The sequence below is a fragment of the Dama dama genome, chromosome 22 (genome assembly GCF_033118175.1).
Source record: "Dama dama isolate Ldn47 chromosome 22, ASM3311817v1, whole genome shotgun sequence".
Taxonomy (NCBI): domain Eukaryota; kingdom Metazoa; phylum Chordata; class Mammalia; order Artiodactyla; family Cervidae; genus Dama; species Dama dama.
Genome location: NC_083702.1, coordinates 26,807,684 through 26,822,647, shown reverse-complemented (window position 1 = coordinate 26,822,647; position 14,964 = coordinate 26,807,684). Strand labels below are relative to the sequence as shown.

Sequence of the window (14,964 nt, the reverse complement as noted above, 5' to 3'; positions counted from 1 at the left end):
AAATCAAAGAAAGGAATAGCTAGTTGAAGGAATCTCTCTGAAAGTAAATGAAAGAAAAAGAGAAAGAACATATAAGAGCAAAGAAAAGAAAATTAGAGGATAAACCCAGAAGCTCCCACATCTAAATAAGAGCAGTTACAAAAAGACAGACAATAGAAGTGAAGAAAGTTCAATGAAAACAATATGAAAATATTTAAAACTATATAAAATAAATCTATTTTATCCAATACTTAATACATATCATTTTAGAATCATCTTGTGTTAATCGGTATATTTTTATAAAAGTCATATAATACTCAGTAATTATTTTTTTCATTCATTTTGCTTCAACATAAATAACAATTTAAAAGGAAGAAATGTCAACTTACCAGATATTATCCACACTTAATAAAATATTATAAATGAGTTAAACCTACACGTGCAAAGCAAAAATATTACACCTCACAACTGGCAGTCTGCTTCATTTAAAAAAATTTTAAATTCCAAATTAAAAATCCAGCGGTGGGGACTTCCTTCGTGGTCCAGAGGTTAAGATTCTGCACTTCCATTGCAGGGGGTGCAGGTTCAATCCCTGCCTGGGGAACTAAGATCCTGCATGCAGCATGGCACAGCCAAAAAAACAATAAAAAATTTAAAAAATAAAAATACCAGTGGTCACACAGAATGACAGGATTGAAATAGTTCAGGTTTCAGTTCTTCATCTTTACAACTACTATGTTATCATTATTTATTTTGCATCTATTTAAATACAGACTTACGTGGTATAATTTTGCATCTACTATTTAAATACAGACTTCAGTAGTACAATAGGGGCTCAAAGCAGAAGCTACACCCACAGAGAAGTCAATTCTGAACCCTTAGAAACTTACTCTCAACATAAATGAGTGTAGCTATGTTGGCACAAATTAGAAGGATGGGAATAACTCTGTAACTAGACATTCTCCATGTTAATCTCCATGCAAAATGCATTTAGTATAGGATAAGTAATGCAAATGTGCTAATTTGAAAGTTACATGTATATTATCAAAACTCAACAAAGCCAGTCAGCAATTTTTCAGAACTTAAAGTGATAATAGATTTAGAGGGGAAATTTCTGACACGTGGTAATCAAAAAAGAGCATCTTTTAGTATTACTATAAAATTCTTTTTAGATACTTCCTTACTGACTTACTGCCTACACTAAAGAATACTGTTGCATTGGCCCTCTCTTTGTCCTCCAACTCCTAGAATGGAAAGGCGGGAGTTTCCAGATTGAAATAACCTACTAAATGCTCTGCAAAATAAATTTTTTAAAAAAGAAAAACACTCTAAAACATTTCACTTTATTGAAGTGAGGAATACATAGGATAAGGAAACCTGTCTTCAACCTTTAGGAGAGAAAATACAGGTCCTATGCTATCCAAATTGTTCAACAACAACAACAAAAGCTAGAAAAGAATAGATTCTGTAAAATTTGAAGAGAAACTGATTTCCAACCAGAATAGTTAACCAAGCTAGGATTTAGAAAATATGAGGGGAAAAAAATGACATCTTAATAAAGCTAAGTGTCAAAAAATGTACTTTCCATGGTCCTCTTTCAAGAAGCTATAGGAAGATGTGCTGTATTAAAAATAAGGGGGGAAAGGTAAGAAAAAGGAAGATGAGATGCAATACAAAAAAGAGGAAAAGAGAATTCCCAGGATGTGACGGATGGGACCATATCCAAGAACAACTGGCTTAAAAGGGGCTTAGGGGACTTTTCTCGTGGTCTGGTTGTTAAGCATCCGCCTTCCAATGCAGGGGACACAGGTCTGATTCCTGGTGGAATTCCACATGCTGCAGAGCCAACTAAGCCTGCATGCCACAACTCGAGAAAACTCAGCACAGTCAAAATTTAAAAAAAAAAAAAATTTTTTTTTAAATAAAAGGAGCTTAGAAAAGTAGACCAGGGCACTGCAAAAGGAATGGCCTAACACATATCTGGATCGATTGATTGCCAAATATATTTGACTCTGTTCTAGCTTTCCTATGAGAATGTGAGCTATGTGAGGTCAGAGATCTGCCCTTTTAAGTCTGCTGTGTACTCAGAATTTTATTAGCATGAATGAGAGTTAGTCACTGAAACATGTCATGTCTGATGCTTTGCGACCCCATGGACTGTAGCCCACCAGGTTCCTCTGTCCGTGGGATTTCCCACGCAGGAATACGGTAGTGTGAATAGCCATTTCCTTCTCCAGGGGAGTTTCCTGACCCAGGGATCAAACCTGCCTCTCCGGCATTGCAGGCAGTCTCCTGCATTACTGACTGATTCTCTACTGACTGAGCTACCAGGGAAGCCTTTTTAAGCATAGGTAAGCACTTCGTAATTATTCGCTGAAATTTAAAAGAACACTGACATTTTTATCTTTGTTATTTTATCCTCCTACTGGAAATATACTTTTGAAAGGATGAAAATTGCGTGACTAATGGCGCATTCTCAAATCTGATCTAGCTTGCCATTAAATAAAAACAAGGTGTGGGGAGGTGTGGGATGTGGAGAGGAGAAGGGAAGAGTTACCATTTTTTTCTTCAATTAGCTAATTTGTTTTAATTGGAGGATAATTATGTTATAATATTGTAATGGTTTTTGCCGTACATCAACATGAATTGGCCACAGATATGCATGTGTCCTCCCCCATCTTGATCCCCGCCCCGCCACCTCCATCCCCACCCTATCCCTCTGGGTTGTCTCAGAGCACTGGCTTTGGGTGCCCTGCTTCATGCATGGAGCTTACACTGCTCATCTGTTTTCCTTATGGTAATGTACATGTTTCAGTGCTATTCTCTCAAATCATCCCACCCTCGCCTTCTCCCACTGAGTCCAAAAGTCTGTTCTTTATACTTGCATCTCCTTTTCTGCCCTGCATGTAGGATTGTCAGTACCATCTTTCTAAATTCCATATATATGCATCAATATACAGTATTTGTCTTTCTCTTTCTGACTCACTTCATTCTGTATGATAGTCTCCAGGTTCATTTACCTCATTAGAACAGATTCAAATGCACTCCTTTTTATAGCTGAGTAATATTCCATTGTGTATACATACCACAACTTCTTTATCCATTCACCTATCAATAGACATCTAGGTTGCTTCCATGTCCTAGTTATTGTAAATAGTGCTCCAAAGAACATTGGGGTACCTGTGTCTCTTTCAATTCTGGTTTCCTCTGTGTGTATGCTCAGCAGTGTGGTTGCTGGGTCATATGGCAGTTCTAGTCCTAGTTTTTTTTTTTTTTTTTTTTTTTTTCAATTGAAGGCTAATTACTTTACAATATTGTGGTGGTTTTTGCCATACATTGACATGAATCAGTCATGGGTATACATGTGTCCCACCATACTAAACCCCCATCCCATCTCCCTCCCCACCCCATCCCTCTGGGTTATCCCAGAGCACCAGCCTTGCATGCCCTGCTTCATGTATCAAACTTGCACTGGTCATCTATTTTACATATGGCAGTATACATGTTTCAATGCTAGTCTCTCATAGCATCCTACCCTAGCCTTCTCCCACATAGTCCAAAAGTCTGTTCTTTACATCTGTGTCTCTTTTGCTGTCTTGCATATAGGGTCATCGTTACTGTCTTTATAATTCTATATATATGCATTAATATACCGTATTGGTGTTTTTCTTTCTGACATACTTCACTCTGTATAATAGGCTCCAGTTTTGTCCACCTCATCTGAACCGACTCAAATGTGTTCTTTTTTTTATACCTGAGTAACATTTCATTTGTATATGTACCACAACTTCCTTATCCATTCATCTGCCAACAGACATCTAAGTTGCTTCCATGTCCTAGCTATTGTAAACAGGGCTGCAATGAACATTGGGGTACTTATGTCTCTTTCAATTTTGATTGCCTCAGTGTGTATGCCCAGCAGCGGGATTGCTGGGTCATAGGACAATTCTATTTCCAGTTTTTTAAGGCATCTCCACACTGTTCTCCCTAGTGGCTATACCAGCTTGCATTCCCACCAACAGTGTAAGAGGCTTCCCTTTTCTCCACATCCTCTCCAGCATTTATTGTTTGTGGGCTTTTTGATGGCAGTCATTCTAACCGGCATGAGATGGTACCTCATTGTCGTTTTGATTTGCATTGCTCTGATAATGAATGATTCTGAGAATCTTTTCATGCATTTGTTAGCCATCTGTACGTCTTCTTTGGAGAAATGTTTGTTTAGTTCTTTGGCCCATTTTTTGATTGGGTCGTTTATTTTTCTGGTATTGAGCTGCCTGAGCCGTTTGTATATTTTTGTGATTCATTCTTTGTCAGTTGTTTTGTTTGCTATTATTTTGTCCCTTTCTGAGGGCTGCCTTTTCACCTTGCTTATAGTTTCTTTCATTGTGCAAAATCTGTTAAGTTTAATTAGATCCCATTTGTTTATTTTTGGTTTTATTTCCATTATTCTGGGAGATGGGTCTTAGAGGATCCTGCTGTGATTTATGTCGAAGAGTGTTCAGCCTATATTTTCAAAAGTTACCATTTTAAATGATACTTTAAATGATGCCAAATTGTACTCAGACTTTTAGGACCTCAAATTAACAATATCTATCAAAATATAAAATGCCACCTACATTTTAACTCAACATTTTCACTTCTCTAGGTATATGAAAGTGGCTTACACAAAGTGGAGTCTGAAAAAAATGTGGTCAACACAGCATTCTTTATAATAGCTAAAAACTGGAAACTAGCTATTTTGTTCAGCTTAAGGGACCTGGGTAAATAAACTTTGGTGAAGCTATTCAATGGAGTGTCATGTGGTTGTTAACACAAAATGAAGTAGATCTGTATGTGCTGACTTAGGAAGATCTCCCAAGATAGATTATTAAGTGAGAAACGTGAGGTGCAAAAAGATAGGAAAGGAGTGATGCCACTTAAGCAAAGGAAAATATCCATACACTATGAGACAATGCTTAGGTATCTTTTTCCACTATTAAATACAATTAAATATTATTAAATATCAAATCATTGGTCATAAATATAATGCAATTAATTAAAATAATCAGTAAAATTAATCAGAGAGATAACCCATGATATTCTGGTAAATATTTAACAACTGGCTTCTTATAGAAAAAATCATTTCCTTGATTTTACCATTTGCCAATATATTTTGTGTACATATTCCCACCACCGTGATTTCATGTCACCAACATAATATCACTGGATTCAGAGAAGGATGTTCACAATTTGCTTTCCCAAGCCAGAAGGAACCCACTAACCAGCATGCCACTGGGGGAGATTGCAAGATAAGGGACTTGTGTTATCAGAGAATATGATCTCTGCTTTCGACCTTATGGTTCTTTTACACCTCAGCTGTTCAAAAGTAAGGTCAGAAAGGCCATTCAGCAAGGCAAAACTTTCGCGATGTTTGGTTTCTTTGGGAACTGGATGAGCAGAGCTGCTAAATTCAGCTTTTGCACTTGAACAAAGATCAGGCAATTTACATGATTTTTCCTTTGCCTCTTTTGGGCTCTTGGATGTGTTTGCATGTAAAGTAAAGAAAATATTAGGTAGAACAAGAATGAGCTATCAAATTGATATTTCCTGACCTTTCGAGATAGAAAGTGCACCTTAAATTAACAACACGTATGGAATAAATGCAATGAGTTATGCCCTTTGACTTCAAACTATTTGCTTTCAAGATATGTGTGTATGACCATCAACATTTTGGCAGAAACCCTAATACTGGGTCTTTGGAAATCCCCACAGTAAATGCTTGGCTAAATAGCAAGAAAGGAGAAATGATCTTTCCTCTTAAGTGAGAGCTGATCCAAGCAGCAGTTTCTTCATTTGCTCAATGCAGTGTCATCTATCTACCATCACATGTGGGCAAAGGTCATGCATCAACGATGCTTATCTATGTCCATGTTTATTCACAGCTGGAAGTAGGCAAGAAGTATAGTTTTAAGGGAAAAAGGTGAGACAAACTCCAGGAGGAGGAAGGAGAATTTCTGTTATACTATATGAATCTTCTTTATTTTTGAGAAGGTTCTGACAAGTTCAAAATAGGTGATCCTATCACTGAAAGAGGATTAAGTACATAATTGATAATTGTTGTTGTTTAGTCACTAAGTTGTGTCCAACTTTTTTGTGACCTCCTGGACTGTAGTCCACCAGACTCCTCTGGCCATCGGATTTCCCAGGCAAGAATACTGGAGTGGGTTGCCATTTCCTTCTTCAGGGGATTTTCTTGACCCAAGGAATATGAGGACTGTTCTCAGTAATAGAGGACAGATACATCATCATTTATCAATAAATGATATTACAATTAAGTGCAGAAAGTTAGGAGTGATGCTTGGATGCTGTCACTTGACAATACAAAATCAATGTGTCCCCAAGAATATGGAAATATAGCTCAGAATGATAAGTAGGAAAAATAAACCTTTGCACATTTCGACAGCACAAAAGATCAAAGTCAGAGCATACCCTGTTAAAATACATTTACTAAGTTGCAAAGCCACTATAGGATATTTTTAGAGAAATATAGTTGGCTCTTGTTTTGTAGAAATAAATATTTTTCTAAAAAGAGAGTGAAGGAGTGTATTAACTTTAATTACCCATTGATTTTAATTATGAAAGTAGCTGTGAATCTTGAAAAGTACCTAGTTTCATACATTTAATAAAATTACTTCTATAAATGCCAAAATGTTTAAAAGTAATACATCTACTGAAACTTTTACCAAACTAATATTAACAATCAGAGTTGTACAAAGTTTGTTAGATTTTGTTTTAATCCTGAGAACATTATTTTCAAGGCCAAAGAAAAAGATAATATTTTAATCAAACAGACCACATTGCTTCAGTACTAAGTTCTATCATCTTTCTTACCCATGATTATACAACAGAACAACATGTCTTCTTGGTTTATGAGAACTTGCTTCATAGCAGTTAATGAAAAGTGCTGACATAAAGAAACAAAAAAGGTTGATGTAAATTAAATGTTGGAAAATATTTAAAAATAAGGGTGAGTCCCTCAAAATACAGCATTTAATTTACTTTGTGCAGCCACATTGGCTGGAATTCATACAATGGTAAATAAACTCATGAGGATTTCTAGGTTCCATGAGTGCTAAAATTAATATAATCATCAAAATTCTAGGACTCTACATTCAGTGAAGAAACTAAAAATTGTCTGATGTGATATTTATGTTCACTCATGTCAAAACAATGCCCTGAATTGTCGATTTTGTCATGGCAAATTTCTACACATTGAGTCTTTGACATTACAAGTACTTGTAAAACTTAACATGACAATCATTTCTCCCACTAAACAAAACTCCGTTCATACCATAGCCTGAGTAAAATATCAAGTTCTGATCTCTAAAACCAAAGAGGAATGTTTAACTCATAATCAAACTAAGGTTTGCTTTGCTAAAGTCAGAAATCATTTCTTTCAAGTTGCTTCTGACTTTGTCCAGGTCATGTAATCCCGGCCAAACATAGCCAGTTCTGAGGTTTTGATGCACACAGTGCTAGAAACTCTATATGATATTTTAAAAAGATATTCAAACCTTCAGAGTTCTTTCACTTCAAATGAAATTTTAATGTGCATAAATGAAGGACCAGAATGTATAAAGGCCCTAATGTTATTAGCTACAATATTTGTGAAAGATTATTCTATAATTATGTTTAACTTGATGGAACAAGTGTATCTGCACACCCAAACCAGAATAGAAAAGAGTCATGACTTGACTGTAAATCTTCATTGGCATTATAAAAATAATATCTGAAGAACTGAACAGACAGATAGGACAGAAACTGCATTTAATAAACAAATACACTGCTGCACTTAACAGAAGAACAATGGTAAAGGAAATTTTTTAGCCATCGTATTACTCACCTATTCATTCTAAAGCGTAATTGTCAGCTTTATTTTCCTATGCCAGAGTAAGCGGCTGCATCTTTAGGATATTTACAATTTGTGCAATTTATTGAGACAGATCCAATTCCTTTTTTATTTGTTTTCCCAAAGCACCTATTTTTTTTACCTTTGCTGACCAGTGCAAAATCATCCTCGCTAATGTTTATAAAATACCACATTATTGTTAGATATCGAATCCAAATGCAAGCACTGCAGGTTCTAACAGATACGAGCTTGATGGAATCTGTCTGTAGATTGCTGCTGTCCAAACTGCCTAAGCATAGATTCTGTGAAAGTCAGTGACACGAAAGGGAAGAAAGCCAGATGTGTGTGTGTGTGTGTGTGTGTCTCTGTGTGTGTGTATATGTTTATGTGCAGACACAGATATGTGCTTGGGAGAGAGAAGCAGATGGATACAAATGAACAGGAAGGGAAAGAAAGGGAAATTCCAGCTAAGAAAACATTTCAAAACTTGGATACAAAAATATGGCAACATCTAGTTTTTCCCTTATGATTCAGCTTTTAACCCATCGAACGTCAAGCATAAGAAGAATTAGAATGTACGTTTAGGGATAGGTACAGTACTTAGTTGGAATTTTTGAAATTTGTATAAGTCATTTGTCACCCAAATTCTGTGTTTACTAGAAACTACTACATACAATAGGAAATGATGTAATAGAAAGATTAACTACAGGAAAAAAATTGATTAACTCTGTAGCTTCCAACTAAATTAAAAGGTAGAGGTGCTATTTCCCAGTAGTTAAGGAGGCTTGGGGCATTTTATGACTTTCTCTCAGTCACTGAGACACTGCCTTCCTCCCTCAATGTGAAAATAATCTTAAGGACATTAGAATATTTGCTGGGTGGTGGGGACATGCAGAGACTTCACTTTCCTAGATTCTCTGTTCAGCAACATGGAAAAATGAGAACTAGTTATACTTTTTGTCAACATACAGCAAACTTCCAAATTTCAAGAAGGAAATATACAAAAAGACAAATGGAACCAACACTGTATTTGTACCATATACCAGAGATTATTCTAGGCTCTCTACCTACATGGACCCCTTTAATCCTGCCAATAACCTTGTAATATAGTAATGAACCCCATTTTACTAAAGAAGAAATTCAAGCTCTGAAAAGAAAAGCAAACTACCCAAGGTTATAAAGAAAGCAAAGATCAGACAACACCCTATTAAGGAGATCTAGATGTATGTAGTTCATAGCACACACTTTACAAGACTTAGGAGGAAATTAAGAATATCTGAAAATTATTCATAGATGTGTTGCTGCCTTATTCGTGAGTTCTATTTGCACTACTATGAAATCCATATGTGTAAGGGAAAATCTTGGGTCTATAAATTTTATATGTGGAATCAATTAAATAAGTTACATTTAGTTATGAAAAGGGGCAATGAAAACCCATTTTCGGTTGACCAGCAGCCGTCTAAAAGGCCTCAAGATGAACCTGTTGATAAAGCAAAATGAATTTCTTAGATCTACTGCAGAAAAGGCTAACATCAGTTTGATAGAATTGTGGCTGCACCTTCAAAAGGGGATTTAAAAGGAGGATAGTCATAGGTTTGGGGGGTCTAGTCTGGGCAATTTCAAGGCCACTCTTTTGAAAAGTAGCTACCTGATTGGAACTGGGTTGAATTTATGATGCTGTACCATTGAATGGGCAGGAATGGCAAGGACAAAGTGTTGAATGGAGTCTTGATGACCAAACTGTTAGTTTTGATACATAAGCACTGAGGCAAGGGCTTAGTTTCCAGTATTAAGTATTTCCTAGAGAACATAATTAAATTATTCTTACTTGTTCAGTGTTGTTTAACACATGGGCAGGAAATCGTGGTGGTTTCAGCTCTCATTTGCATCATGTCAAATAAAAAATGTTTCAGTTTGACACCAAAGCCCGTGCTGATTTCTCTCTCATGTTTCTGAAATGAAAGTGAAACTATCCCATGAGTCCTCTGTACTCTGGATTTAACGCAAATGTGATTTTCTATTTTTTTTTTTTTTTTCCTGATCTTTCCCTCTTCCTCCCATTTATGGAAGGGAAAACTTCTTTCTTGTGAAAAATGAACCTACTTATCTGAGGACTAGAGTATGTGTCTCCACAATTCTTTCGGGACAAGCCTTAGTCTCACTCTTTTATTTCTCCTATCGCTTTACCTTCAATGCTTAAACATACTTAGGCGTGTGGTCTTCATATCAATGACTTAGAGAAAACTTTACATTATCCGAAGACACTAAAACACATGCATTTAAATGCACAGGTTCTCCAAAAGAAAAATCCTGGGGAGGTCATGGCAGTATTTTTTAAAAATTCTGGGACAATAAAGAAAGTGAGTTCTGAAAGTCTTGATGCAGCAATATTACCACTAGTTTAAAAACTACTAATTTGATCCATGTTTAATGAAAAAGGGGCTTCTAATAAACAAAGTATTATAGATTTAGTTTAGTTAGTATGAATCCTAGACAAATTAAGAGTACTTAGTTGCTCAGTCATGTCTGACTGTTTGCAGCCCTTTGGACTGTATCTCGCCAGGCTCTTCTGTCCATGGGATTTTTCAGACAAGGATACTGGAGTGGTTTGCCATTTTCTCCTCCAGGGGATCTTCCCAACCCAGGACCAAACCTGCATCTCCTGTGTCTCCTGCATTGCAGGGGATTCTTTCCTTAGTGAGTCACCAGGGAAGCCCCTGAAAAATTACAGTTATGGGCAAATATGAAAGCTATTGAGTTAGTCTTTGAATCGGTCCCAAAAAAGAGAGACAGAGAAAAAGAGAACAATTCAGCAAACAGTGTGGCTTAGAAAATGTGCAGTGCAACAGAGGTCTGTCCTTCAGTTCAGTTCAGTTCAGTCAATCAGTCATGTCCAACTCTTTGTGACCCCATGGATTGTAGCACGCCAGGCCTCCCGGTCCATCACCAGCTCCTGGAGCCTGCTCAAACTCATGCCCATTGAGTCGGTGATGCCACCCAACCATCTCATCCTCTATCCCCTTCTCCTCCTGCTTCAATCTTTCCCAGCATCAGGGTCTTTTCCAATGAGATAGCTCTTCGCATCAGGTGGCCAAAGTATTGGAGTTTCAGCTTCAGCATAAGTCCTTCCAATGAATATTCAGGATTGATTTCCTTTAGGATTTCCAAGGGATGCTCAAGAGTCTTCTCCAACACCACAGTTCAAAAGCATCAATTCTTCTGTGCTCAGCTTTCTTTATAGTCCAACTCTTACACAACTACTGGAAAAACCATAGCCTTGACTAGACGGATCTTTGTTGGCAAAGTAATGTCTCTGCTCTTTAATATGCTATCTAGGTTGGTCATAACTTTTCTTTTAAGGAACAGGTGTCTTTTAATTTCATGGCTACAGTCACCATCTGCAGTGATTTTGGAGCCCCCAAAAATAAAGTCTGCCACTGTTTCCACTGCTTCCCCATCTATTTGCCATGAAGTGATGGGCCCAGATGCCATGATCTTAGATTTTTGAATGTTGAGTTTTAAGCCAACTTTTTCACTTTCCTCTTTCACTTTCATCAAGAGACTCTTTAGTTCTTCTTCACTTTCTGCCATAAGGGTGGTGTCATCTCCATATCTGAGGTTATTGATATGTAGGCTTTGATCCTTAGTCAGCTGGAAATCCCGCAGGGCAAACTTTTCAGACAACTAGAATAAAAGCTGAACTCACGAGTGAGTTACTCTCAGGTCTATGCCACCATAAAGAGTGGTAACTCTATGTTATTTAAACATGTGAGAAGGAGTGTGTGTGTGTCTGTGTGGGTGTTGGTAGGTTTTCACAAACCAAATAAGTAACATACCATCACAATTTGGGGAGTAGAATAGCTACTAGTTTCTGTCCCCTTTCTGAGGTTAGCTGATAAGGCAGTTTTCTCGGCTGGCCTGGTATCAAATGACTACACCAGGAAATTGCATGAATTAAAATCTGTCCAGTAGGGCTGTTCCGTTTTTAATGACTGCTGAGCAACCTAATTAGCATATCTGTGCTTAAAGGGTTGATAGAGGGGCCATATTATACCTGGGCAATAAAACCAAGTGGGCAGGATGGCCTAGGCTGCTCTTTTGTTGACCTAAAACTACCTTGCAAACCTATATGATCTAAATTAATCCATTTTCTCCTTGAGCCATGACTATGTGTGTAGCCTGATTTAAAAACAAGCAGAAAAAAAACAAAATCACACAATATTCTTTGGAGAAGACTTCAGCATCATCACTTGACATTAAACTTGGTCTTAGCCCCTAGAGCAGCTTGACAGAACTTTGTGTAGCTTACTCATTCAGCTCCATCAAAAACCAGGTTTCAAGAAGATAGCAAAACATCCAAGGAAGTTCGTCTACTGAAGATCCAGGCTGTGCATAGAAAGGCTTTGTAAATATCCATGACCAAGCACAAGCAGAGTTTTGCTCAGATCCACTCTGGGTGCTGTGGGCTTCCCAGGTAGCTCAGTGGTAAAGAACCTGCCAGCCAGTGTGGGAGACGTGAGTTTGATCCCTGGGTTGGGAAGATCCACCGGAGAAGGAAATAGCTACCCACTCCAGTATTCTTGCCTGGAAAATCCCATGGACAGAGGAGCCTGATGGGCTCAGTCCATGGGGTCTCAGAGTCAAACGCCACTTAGAAACTGAACAGCAATGCCACTAAATACTGTAAGCAGGAGAAAAGGAGTGGGTAAAGGCAAATAGAAGAGCAGGAGCACAACTTTTAAACACTGACATGTTCAAAAAGGTTTCTGAAAGGACACTGTGATATGTCCCCTCTTTCCTGTTGTTTTCAGAGGATATAAGCAGAGAAACCTCAGCTAGGTTTGTAAATTTAAGACCAGAGTTGAACTTCCCAAAGTGTGCCCAAAAGGACATTACTTCTTAGAAAAAACACCATAGGGGGAATCTGAGAGTTGGTGCAGTCATGACTATACTTGAGCAGCCAGGCAGGTCTGAAGGGGCTCAAGGAACCCCCTAAACCTCAACAGGTCACCAAGGGAGATTCATATTTTCTCATGGCCCTGAAGAGATGAATATATTCTAGCTGGCCGAAATAGCTGGTGTACAGAGTGGACTTTTGGTCCAGGTAAGAAGATGCCACAGCAGTCGGTGAAGCTTGGTTTGTTTCAAGAGCATCAGAAGATGAGGTAGGACCCATTACACATCATCCAGCGCCTATGCAGAGCGTGACACAGGCTCCAGGAGGAAGTCAGAGGGTGAATCCCATTGCATGCCGATGACAACGAGTTGACCAAGGACAACTCAAAACCAAGAAGATGTATGAGGTCTTAGATGCCACCCTGGAGAGATTGTGTGGGCGGGTAAATCATGAACTTACTTGGGTTTAAAAATGAAATGTTTGAGAACACGCAGAGCTGTTTGAGTTCACCCGGAAATGACTCAGCTAAGATTTCTGCCATCAGTAGAAATAGGAGCTCAAGTCAGAGATTCAGTTTAATTACAGATCATGAAGTTTCATTTCCTATATACCTCAGTGTGTGGTTTGTGGCAATCACATTCATTGAAATGGAAATTAGAGATGAAAGAAACTGGTCCCCTTGCCCACTCCAATCTCGTCCTAACAATCACCCTACAAAGTGAACCGTTGTATACATTTCAGACAGGTGAGAGCTGAGGTTAAGAGAGGCTTTGTAACTCATGCACATGTGTGCTCAGTTGTATTCAGCTCTTTGTGGACACTCTTTATGGACTGTAGCCCACCTGGCTCCTCTCTTCATGGGATTCTCCAGGCAAGAATATTGGAGTGGGTTGCCATTTCTTCCTCCAGGTGATCTTCCCAATCTGGGGATCAAACCTCCATTTCCTGTGTCTTCTGCATTGGTAGGCAGATTCTTTACCAGTGAGCTACCTGGGAAACCCAAGTAACTCACTCACACAGTTAGTAAATAGAGCCAACATTTAAAAGAAGAGATGTATGAATCCACAGCCAGTTTTCTCTAAATATTGGGAGTTAATATCCTGTTGTAAAATTACCCTACTATATTATTTAACACTCATCTGTTATTGGTCTCTTTTTGATTGCCAAACTTCTAGAGAAGATTATTAAATTTTATGTTTTATTTTAGCATCACACACCTCTCCAGATAAAATATTATAGGTAACTCCTAAATCTATATGTGTGTGAAGACACACATACACACAGGCACATGTGCTCACACACACATACATAAACATGTAAACGGAGCTGCTCTGGATGACTGAGGGGTGAGCAGGGTCTAGTATAACACCCCATCAATTTCACTGATGATCAACAAAACACTTCCTCAAGACTCTAAGAAATTCTAGCATGCTCTCCTTTGGAAAGATTTGAGCATGTTTATATAATCACTGCCTGTTTACCTCGTACCTTCATTCTCTTCTCCTCCCACTGCTTCACTGAAATTGATTTCTGGAAGTCTTAAAATGATCCTCTTTTGCTCAGATTCAGTGTATTTTTATCAATTCTATTTCTTCATGACCTGTCAGTTCAGTTCAGTCGCTCAGTCATGTCTGACTCTTTGCGACCCCATGGACTGTAGCATGCCAGGCTCCCCTGTCCATCACCAACTCCCAGAGCTTGCTCAAGCTCATCCATTGAGTCAGTGATGCCATCCAGCCATCTCATCCTCTGTCGTCCCCTTCTCCTCCTGCCTTCAATCTTTCCCAGAATCAGGGTCTTTTCCAATGAGTCAGTTTGCATCAGGTCGCCAAAGGACTGAAGCTTCAGCTTCAGCCTCAGTCCTTCCAATGAATACTCAGAATTGAGGTTTTCTTCTTACTGTTTCAAAACATGTTGATTCATTAGTTGCCCAGACTTTCTGATCCTTTGCTTTGCCTCCTTATCAAGCTCAGCTTCTTGTTCTTCATTTTTAACTGGAAATGCTAATTGAAACTCAAGTCTTAATTCTCTGATCCTATGTGTCTCCAAGCACTTTCTCTGGTGAGTTGATTCTTTCCCAAAACTTCATTGATGACCTCTTGGTGATAATCTAAATTAGAAGTCCCTGTACTTTCCCATCACAGACTTGAAATGCCCAACAAGTACCTATCATCTATCTTCACTACTATTCCCCTAAACA

General features: G+C 38.2%; 1 non-coding gene across 1 annotated transcript; it reads left to right on the top strand.

Moving 5' to 3' along the window:
• Positions 1-510: 510 nt before the first annotated feature.
• Positions 511-583, top strand: TRNAG-UCC (transfer RNA glycine (anticodon UCC)). The gene has a single exon. It is a non-coding gene; the product is annotated as a tRNA-Gly (tRNA).
• The last annotated feature ends 14,381 nt before the right edge of the window (positions 584-14,964 follow it).